This window comes from Myotis davidii, unplaced genomic scaffold (assembly GCF_000327345.1).
Source record: "Myotis davidii unplaced genomic scaffold, ASM32734v1 scaffold76, whole genome shotgun sequence".
Taxonomy (NCBI): Eukaryota; Metazoa; Chordata; class Mammalia; order Chiroptera; family Vespertilionidae; genus Myotis; species Myotis davidii.
Genome location: NW_006288892.1, coordinates 477,514 through 487,173, shown reverse-complemented (window position 1 = coordinate 487,173; position 9,660 = coordinate 477,514). Strand labels below are relative to the sequence as shown.

At 40.1% G+C, this 9,660-nt stretch overlaps 1 pseudogene; it reads left to right on the top strand.

Annotated features, from left to right (window-relative positions):
• The first annotated feature begins 13 nt into the window (after positions 1-13).
• LOC102755076 lies at positions 14-858 on the top strand (annotated as a pseudogene).
• Positions 859-9,660: the final 8,802 nt, after the last annotated feature.

The window sequence follows — 9,660 nt, the reverse complement described above, 5'->3', positions numbered from 1 at the left end:
GAGTCAGGGAGAAATGGAGCTGGAGCAGAGAGGGGCGGGGTCCATGGCAGCCGTGGGCTTTGAGGAGTTTTCAGCACCTCCCAGCTGGGAGCTGGCGCTGCCTCCGCTGAAGGTGGTCACATCCTGGAGAGCGAGCTTGAGACCGAAGTGGAGTGCATGTCTGGGGGTCTGGGCAGCTCCAGCCTCCAGGAGAGAGATGAAGAGGAGGAGGCAGCCTGAGGCCGGCAACAGCGGAGCCAAGGGGAACTCAATCGCAGGAAGTACCAGGAGCTGGATCAGCACTGCAGGGAGATCTAGCAGGCGAAGGAGCCGGTCCTGAACAGGCTCCATCAGATATAGAGGATAACATGGAGACTCCAGCAGGAGCGGAGGTTCCTCATGAAGATGCTGGAGTCCTACGGCGACAACTACCTGGCCAGCCAGTTCACCATCTTACTGGAGGACGAGGGCAGCCAGGGCACAGATGCCCCCACCCCAGGCAACGCTGAGAACGAGACTCCAGAGAAAGAGGGGCTGTCCCCGCACAGGAGGATGCCAGCGCCCACAGAAGCCAGCAGCCCGGCCCCTGGTGAGGGGCCCAGCGGTTGGAAGAGGCCGAGAGTGCCACCAGCAGGGGGCTGGGTGGCAGTCCCGCTGACTCCTGAGCTGGCCCCCATGCAGATAAAGGTGGAGGAAGACTTTGGCTTCAAAGCAGTCAAGGCTCTGGACTCCAGTTGGGTTTCTCGGGGGCCAGACAAGTAGCTGTCCTACCCCACCCTAGCCAGCTCCCCCTTTGACTGACCCACCAATAAACGGACCCCATGCTCTCCTCGGCAAAAAAAAGCTTATAGAGGCATGCTTATAGGATCAAATAGTATAAATATAGATGTAGGCAATAAAAAGAGAACCTGGCTATGATGATCACCTGAATGCTGCCTCTGTGTCATTCCTTCTTTGCCGACTCCGTCCACACCTTTGGGAAGCCCTGGACCTGCTGAGGCAGGACCCCAACATTCCTCTTCTTATAAGGACTTCAGTGAGATGGGCTAAGGGTCCCACTGGAACTGCCTCAATTTAATGTAATCCCCTCTTTAAAGATCTTATCTCTATATACAGGTACATTCTGAGGTTCTGGGGATTAGGATTTTAACATACATTTTGTTGATTACCCAAATCAGCCCTTAACAACCAACATGTTTCAGAAAGTAGATTCCTTTGGTAAATAACAGGGTTATTTACCAAACATTCAGAAGTATTTTTAAAAGAGCTAAGCCCCTCACCCACCGTGCAGGCCCCTCCCGGCGAAAAGCGAAGGCCTGGGTTCCAGGCGCCTGAGGAAAACTGGTGCCAGCAGCAAGGGGCCCCAGATTTCAAGAGGGCACAGGCCGGGCTGCAGGACCCACCCGAGTGCACAAATTTTTGTGCACCAGGCCTCTAGTATATATATATATATATATAATTAGGAATTCATTATTAAAAAGTGATTTAAGAGGAGTGATATTGTTCAATTGATTAAAGATTTCCAATAGGAATTAGCCTTCAGATGTCAAAGAAAAAATATTTTAATTAGAATAATTCCAGACATCCCTCAATCTTTCCATTCACCATTGTATAATTCCTGCCATACTCTATCATAATCTACCCTACTCTTCCCCGTCCAGCTTAAATCTTGGTCATAACTCCTTAAAATAATTTTATGACCACCAATGTGTCTTTATCCACTGTTAGAAAAAAAGAGTCTTTGTGAAGTTTTCTTTGGCAATTCCTGCATACTGATTTCTCAATTGTCTAAACTCATAAAATTTTTATCATTTCTATGACTTATTTGGCACATGCCAATATACAAAATTGTGGTTTAATCTGTCTCCCTGTCCCCACTTAGATTATAAATCACATGTTGTATATTTCTTTGTATTTCTCACAGTGTCTAGTTAGCAACTTATGAATAAAAAGTCCTTAATGAATATTTGTTGAGCGAATAAAGTTTATGCATAAAAATGTGCACACATAACTCTCATCTAGAGGAACAAAAAAGTAGTAGAAGGATTTAATAGTATGAAAGGGTTTTTTTCTGTTGCCTTAGCAATATTTTATTGAAATTTTTCATATCAAGCGTAGTCATATTGCCCTTTGACTTCCTAGGAGAGTAAATGTAGTGAGTGTAAATTGCAGCAGCTCAGGTGTGTGAAATACATAATTTCCTTAATTTGCAAATCAATTTGATTTCATTTTGAGGACAAATTTCAACAGGGAGGCAGACTTAATCACAGTTAATTTGGGGTTTCCCTACTCTCAGTTTTCCTGGGAGTTTTATCTGATTCTGGAGATCTTGAACGGTTCTATGACTGTGTGTGGTATTGGCTTTTGGTCATTTCAGGAAAGTCATTGCTAAGAAAACCCTTCACATGTCCACCCTATCTCACTGGGACTCAGGCTCTTTTGCGTAAATAGGCAGAGTCAGAGACATTTTCTGCTATTTCCCTTCATGCTGGGTCCCATGAATCTCTAAGAGGCTGATCAGCCCTCTTCACTCTATTAGGCTCTTCCCTCTCTGGGGTTTGCCACCTCTTCAGGGTCCTTTCTAGGGATTTGGTCCCAGTGAGGAAGGGTTGGTTATTCATTAAGAATGATGCCTGTGTTATACACAACTTTTTTGGTTTCATGGTAATACATGTATAAAATATAGTCCCATAGATTTGCTAGTTGTTATTGATTAAGTTGGATAGATTGATTCATGCACAGAAAACAATGTTGGAGTGATGTTTGTGTGTAGATAGGGTGTTGGTGTTAAAGAGGAAAGAATGACAGGCAACAACTTGGAGAGCATATGGAGCCAACACTCTAGAACTTGTCTCTATGACAATCTTTAGGCTTTTACATATTAATTTCTTCCTTTTCAAACCTCATGGTAAGATTTTAGTAGAGATAACTGGATCCAGGTTTAGCTATTTGGTCATGATATTGGTGGGTAGTAGGAAATACGCTGGACTGATACCTAAATAGGAAATGCTCTTGATTTGATGCTTTTTGGTAACCAATCCAAATGTATGAGGCAACTCAAAACACCCAGGTCTGACATTCAGCAGCTGCAGGACTTGAGCCTCTTTTTCTTATTTAGTAGGGACAGGGTAATGTTTCTTTTACCTATTTTGTAAGATTGTTGGGGTGGTGTTAGATAATTTCTAAACTAGAAGGAGCTATCTAAACACAAATACTGTTACATTTTCAGATGGTAGTATCTTTTTATGAGCCATGATTACCAGCTAAAATTATTTAAAGCAAGGTGACAGCTTCTTCTTTTTAAGGTCACTTTTGCCTTTCATGGCTTCTTATAAAATAAACTTATCTCAAACTTATGCTCTTAGAAACATTCAAAATATTAAAACATATGACAGAACATATGAGTTACATCTGTTAAGTTTCCTACCCCTACCCTGACCTCTTCACATAATGATATTAAATTACATTATGACATGAGATCCCAGACAGTGACTCTGTTAAATTTACTTCTGCAAATGGTGATGAGGCGGGCATAAGAAAAACAGCAATGTCTTGAACACAGAAAAATTTCCCATTACCAGGCATTTGAGAAGATGAGGAAACTCAACACAATCATGAGTAGAATTATGATAACTGATTTTTACATCAGGCATATTAAAATATTACTATAAGCTTGTTAAAATTGTGAACTTAGATATACATGACTTTCACCTTTCTTCAAACATAATTTTATTTAAAAAAACCACCAAAAATATTATGGCCCAAATGCTCATGTTTCCTGATATGAGCATTCTTACAGTGCGGGGAATTCCTCCTAGTTGAGTAAAACACTTGTCTTTTGGGGTTTTGGTGGCAGGTTAGCAGATCCCACCTGGAAATGCTGACCCTCTCAATGCTTTGCTTGGGCTAACTCTTCGGCTAATGAGAAGATGAGGAACCCAAAATATTGCTCAGGTTTTGTAGTTTGTAAATATTTTAAGGAATTTCTGGGACTCTCAAGAGCCAGCCTGCCATCCAGAGAGTAAAACTTTGGAAGGCTGTGAGAAAAGGTGAGATTTAGATGGAGAAAACTCAAAGAGCTCAGAATTTGAAGCCCCAATTGCTTAAACCTTTAATGTTTGCTGTCTAAATGGGCAAAATTAGTTCAAGGGACAAAGTCAAAGATTCTTGTCACTTTCTAGTTTAAGCCTCTGCTGTTTGATATTAGTTAAAAGTCTTTTAGCTGCAAGGGAATAAAACGCAACTCACGCTGATTTAAGTAAAAACAAGTAAAAGCAGGGTGGTGGTAGGGGGACTTGTTAACACATGTCACTGAAATGTCAAGGATAGTCTGTAATCAGGCTTGACTGGATCCAAACATGTGGGTAATGTTAAAAGCATCAGTAGCTTTCTCTCCACTCCACTTTCCTGTGTGGTTTCCTTTTTTTCAGGCAGGGTCTCCTTATAAAATGGTGAAATGGCTATTCTTAATCTTTGTCTTCTAAGCTTAGTATAAAGAAAACCTCTTTTATGATCTTTCCACTGAAAGTCCTAGGGTTCGGCCTTACTGAATGACTTCTTTCTGTGCCTGTTTCCAAACCAACCACCTTGACAAGGGGAGGGAATCCACTGGTTAGTTCTGGGTCATGTTCCCGCATAGCTGGTGGGAGATAAAGTGAGTATGGTGGTGGTAGTGGGAGGAGGAAGGTTAGACGTCCAGAGCCATGTGAACTTACAAAGGAAAATCAAGGTACTAGTGTCAGAAGGAAGGATAGCTAGCGAGCCAATAACAAGACATGCTCACGGTGTGTGTCTGAAAATTCCATGAACCAATCACAGTTTTCCCATAATCTGACCATCTTCCCATTTCTATTAACAAAGTAAATGAAATACCACTAAGAGACAAAAGTCCAGAATACAAGTGCCAATGCTATTACTTGGTATCTTAGTTGCTACAAACCTGAAGATGTTTTGAAAACGGAAAAACAACTTTATATTCATAAAAATATTTCTAGTTGCTTCTCTGCTATTAATTTTTATGTCACTGTAATACAGTCAAGTAATCATAAAATAATGCTTCTCTCATGATTATCTGATACCTTAGAGAAAACAAATTCCCATATTTGAAATAGAAGGATGGTTATTATATATGTTGCAATAGTGCTAAGGCATAAGTTAAAAGGAGACAGAATAAATCCCAGAGCGTTGAACTACTTACTTAACACATTGAAATATATTGCAAGGAAAGAATTTGCCTTTAAAATATTCTTCTTTCTTATTTTGTGACTGAGACTTAGAGTCGCCTGCATAAACATGCCATTTAATGTTAAAAAATGTGAAGCACACGTATAACTACATAAATATAGAAATTGAATGTAGACACTATATTGTTGAATTCCAGCTATTTATAGCATGTTCCATTTCTGTTAAATTTGGGAAATAGAATATAGAGTGAGCTCTGGAAGAAAATATTTTTTGTTTGATCATTTTGTTACCAGCATTTTATAACAAAATATTGATTATGGCCCAACCCCTACTCCATCACTAGTGAGCTGTCACCTTGGATTAAGTCACTTAATCTCCTTGGGTCTAGTTTCCTAATTTGAAAATGGAAGAATTTTATTATTTTTTAAATATATTTTTATTGATTTCAGAGAGGAAGGAGAGAGAGAGAGAGAGAAACATCAATGATGAGAATCATTGATCAGATGCCTCCTGCACATCCCCTACTGGAGATTGAGCCCGCAACCCAGGCATGGACCCTTGACCAGAATGGAACCTGGAACCCTTCAGTCTGCAGTTAAAGCTTTATCCACTGAGCCAAACCAGCTAGAGCTGAAGAATTTTAATTAGATGCTATATACTAGTATGGCTGACTCCATCCCTAAAATTCTATAATTTATGCAAGTTCTGGAAATGCCAAATCATAAAATGTCATGTATTTTGGAACTGTTTAAAAAAGCCAAGGGCAGAGGCACATTTTAAAATGGGTCTCTGCATCTAATATGGTTACTTGATTCTGGCCAAATTATTGTGAAGAAAACGAGGGTCATTATGTAAATATTTCTATTGAAAGGCCTACATTCTCCGATGTTCCAAGAATATCGGTGTGATTTTAGACAGAAAGTTTGATTCAACTTTTTTCCCTTGTAGGAATGATGTTCAAGGGAAGGATAAATTGCCGGTACCATCCTTGATAAATTTGAAAAGTTTCAAAAACACGGGGATGGTTATTTGGGGTTTTATTTTACCGAACTGGTCACTCTGTTGTGAGCTCTCTCCTGGTACCACAGATGCCAAATGTTTCCCCCTTTTCTGTGGCCACCCTCCTCTCTCTCCAGGAGTAGGACTTCAAACCTTTCCACTCTTTAGAGTTATTTTCTTTTTTCACAATCTAATTGACTCTACATGCTGCTATCCAAGCATAGCCTTTTGAGAACATTTCCCAACTGAAAACAACAACAACACACAAACACAATAATAGGAATGGCTACAAAATATAATTATTTTTTCTGACTATTAATGCATGGAGAAAATGTCTAATGGATTGCAGATTTATTCCTAGTTGAATAGCGTGACCGTGACAAATTGAAAAGGAAACCCTTAGATGAAGCTGCATTTCCTGAGTTCTCCTCCATCGGGACAAGGCTTGGGCATGGGTGATGGTTGCCTGGTGTTCTACGTATGGAAAGATAAATGGTGTGCAAATGGTAGGGGTTTCAGTGATTCAGAATAGAACGTAGTTCTTTAAACATTATTAAGAATAGGCAGCAAGACTCCACTTGTCCTGCTAACCGTTAAATATTTTTGGCTGACTGCCAGCATCCCTCAATATTTCTTTGAAGCTTTCTTTCACTTACTATTGTAGAGTAATTAGAGTGGACCTTTTCATCTTTACTTAAGCGCGTGTGTGCGCGTGCGCACACACACACACACACACACACACACACACACTTTGCTCTGACATATGCTTACTGGAGCCCTCTTTCTGAGACCGTGGCTGGATTGCACATAGGATGGGTCCTACGGGTCGGGTAGCAGCATTGATTTCTTTGAGCTCCTTGGTTTCTGAATTTTTGTCTTTGAATATTTCCCTCATATATCTAAGGCAATTTCATCAGTGATTGGGAGCTAATTAGATTTTATGAAGAAATTTCTCCCTTGGGTCAATTAAAAGAGAAATAAAACTCACCTTACCTGGTCAGATAGCAGTTTAAATTTTTACTTCTCAGTTTTGCATTTTAAATTTTACCTGATACTAAAATATTTCTTTGGGAAAGGTAAAAATTAAACATTTAAAAACAGTTAAGCTTAAAGTAGGTAAACCATCTGGACAAAAATAATAAATACATTTTTAAAAATTACTGAGAAATTTTGCTCTCAAAATATGGTCATTACCACAACACATTGATAATGATATTAATTTTATTCAAGAAAACTGTTTCTTTTATCTCTCCTTTCTCTCCATCCCACCTCTACCACCATAATAAGAAAATCCTGGGATATGAAAATTTCCTTTCTCTAAGAAAACAGAATATTGCATCTGCTATGTTAACATTTACTAAGATGTTTTCAATGTTTGGATTTAATTCAACGAGTAGGCCTATGTGAAAAGTTAAACACATTTTGTGATAATAGTGACAAATCTGACTTTTGTCAGACATGACAATCAGGCCCTCAGTATTAACTTCTAAGCGTGCATTCATTGCTTCTCACGGGGAGAGAGAAACTCCTCTTGCCCTCCACCCCACCTGTATTCAAGTGTCTGAGGAATGGCCTGGCAGTCTCACACAAATAAGTAACGTGCAAGGTTACCTGTGGTGGGAGGAAAATAGATTAAAGGAAAAGATCGGGGAAATTCCAGGTGGTAACTCTCAGATTACCTAGAAAACAATTGCCAGCTCTCTTCGGAGTCAAGAGGTACTCTGAGGTGGCAACGTTTTAAAAGAGTAAATTAGGCCTGTAAAGTTTTGCTTAGAAAGGCAAACTGTGGCACAGTTGTTTGCTAATTGAAGTGGCCCAGTTTCCACCTGCGGGTGGAGGGGTGCTATTTCAGGGGTTGATGTAGGCACAGTGCCAACACGCCTACTTTTGGCAGCGGGCTGGGAACCAACCCGTTTTTATTGTCTCTGAGGTTCCGTCTAGGGTCATGGCATTGATTCTGATGATGCGATAAGGAAGGTGGCTGCGTTTGGGGGTCTGGGTTGTACTGAAATGGTTCTGGCCTACCTGCCTTCATGAGTTACAGGACCCGGACTGCCTGGAGATGCAGGCATGTCAGAGCAGACACCGTACAGCCCTGAGTGATGGAACATTCAAACGATGCCGTGGGTAGAGTTTGTGGGTTTGTACAAACTGTGCTTGGTTCTGGCCCTCCACCAAGAAGGCCATGAGAGCTTACAATGAGAAATGTCATGAAATGAAGCTTGTTCTTACGTAGAGCTTACACAAAGGAAAGCGCCGAGAAGACATTGCTTTTAGCTGTAAAACACACACAAACACACACACTAAACAAAACACCTCAAAACAAAAACAGCATTCAGGTGCCAATCTTGGATGTGCCTGTACTTTAAAAAGTGTGTTAGTTAATATTTACTTTTAGTCAAAAAATATTACAACATTAACATTTTTAAGGGCAAATAAATAGCTTCAAAGGCAAAGCTTTCTCAATTAAACTACTTCAATTTCCATCATTTTGAGTAGATTGAGAATAATATGGGTTGTAGCTGTGTCAATGTTTTTGGCTGAAATCCTTTAACAAAACAAACACTATAGACCATAAAAAAAAGGGGACCCACCTAATTAATAGATAGCCCAGGACTCAGATTTAGCCTTTTCTGATATCAAAACTAATTTTCTCCCCACAAGACTATATGCATGTGTGTAGATGTGGGCAGTGGATATAGTGTGCTGCTGAAGTTGATTGGCTAATACTTTATTTTTAATTTTTGCATTTTCATAAATATATGAGGATGATCTATAACTTTCTTCTCTTGTCCTATTCTTGTCTGATTTAATATCAAGTTTGTACAAGGTGGCTAATGGCTTTGTGGATGACATATTGATTTTCTTTTTTTAAAAAATTCTTTATTGCCGAAACCGGTTTGGCTCGGTGGATAGAGCGTCGGCCTGCGGACTGAAAGGTCCCAGGTTCGATTCCGGTCAAGGGCATGTACCTGGGTTGCGGGCACATCCCCAGTAGGAGATGTGCAGGAGGCAGCTAATCGATGTTTCTCTTTCGTCGATGTTCTTATATGCATGCATACAAGTTTTTGGTTGATCTCTTATCCCTTCCCCACGCCCTCCCCGGCCTTCCGTCTGAGGTTTGACAATCTGTTCCATGCTTCTCTGTCTCTGGATCTGTTTTTGTTCATTAGTTTATGTTGTTCATTATATTCCACAAATGAATGAGTTCATGTGATATTTATCTTTCTCTGACTGGCTTATTTTGCTTAGCATAATGCTCTCCAGTTCCATCCATGCTGTTGAGAATGGTAAGAGTTCCTTCTCTTTTATAGCAGCGTAGTATTTCATTGGGTAGACCAAGAATGTCAAACTCACGGCTGCAGGTGGCCCACAATGAATATCTTTGCGGCCCAACCAATATAACGGTATGTAAGAAATGTCTTAATAAAAATTTTGTAATTTATTTTTACAGTATCCTATTATACATAATTATTAAGAATGAACTACATTTGCTAA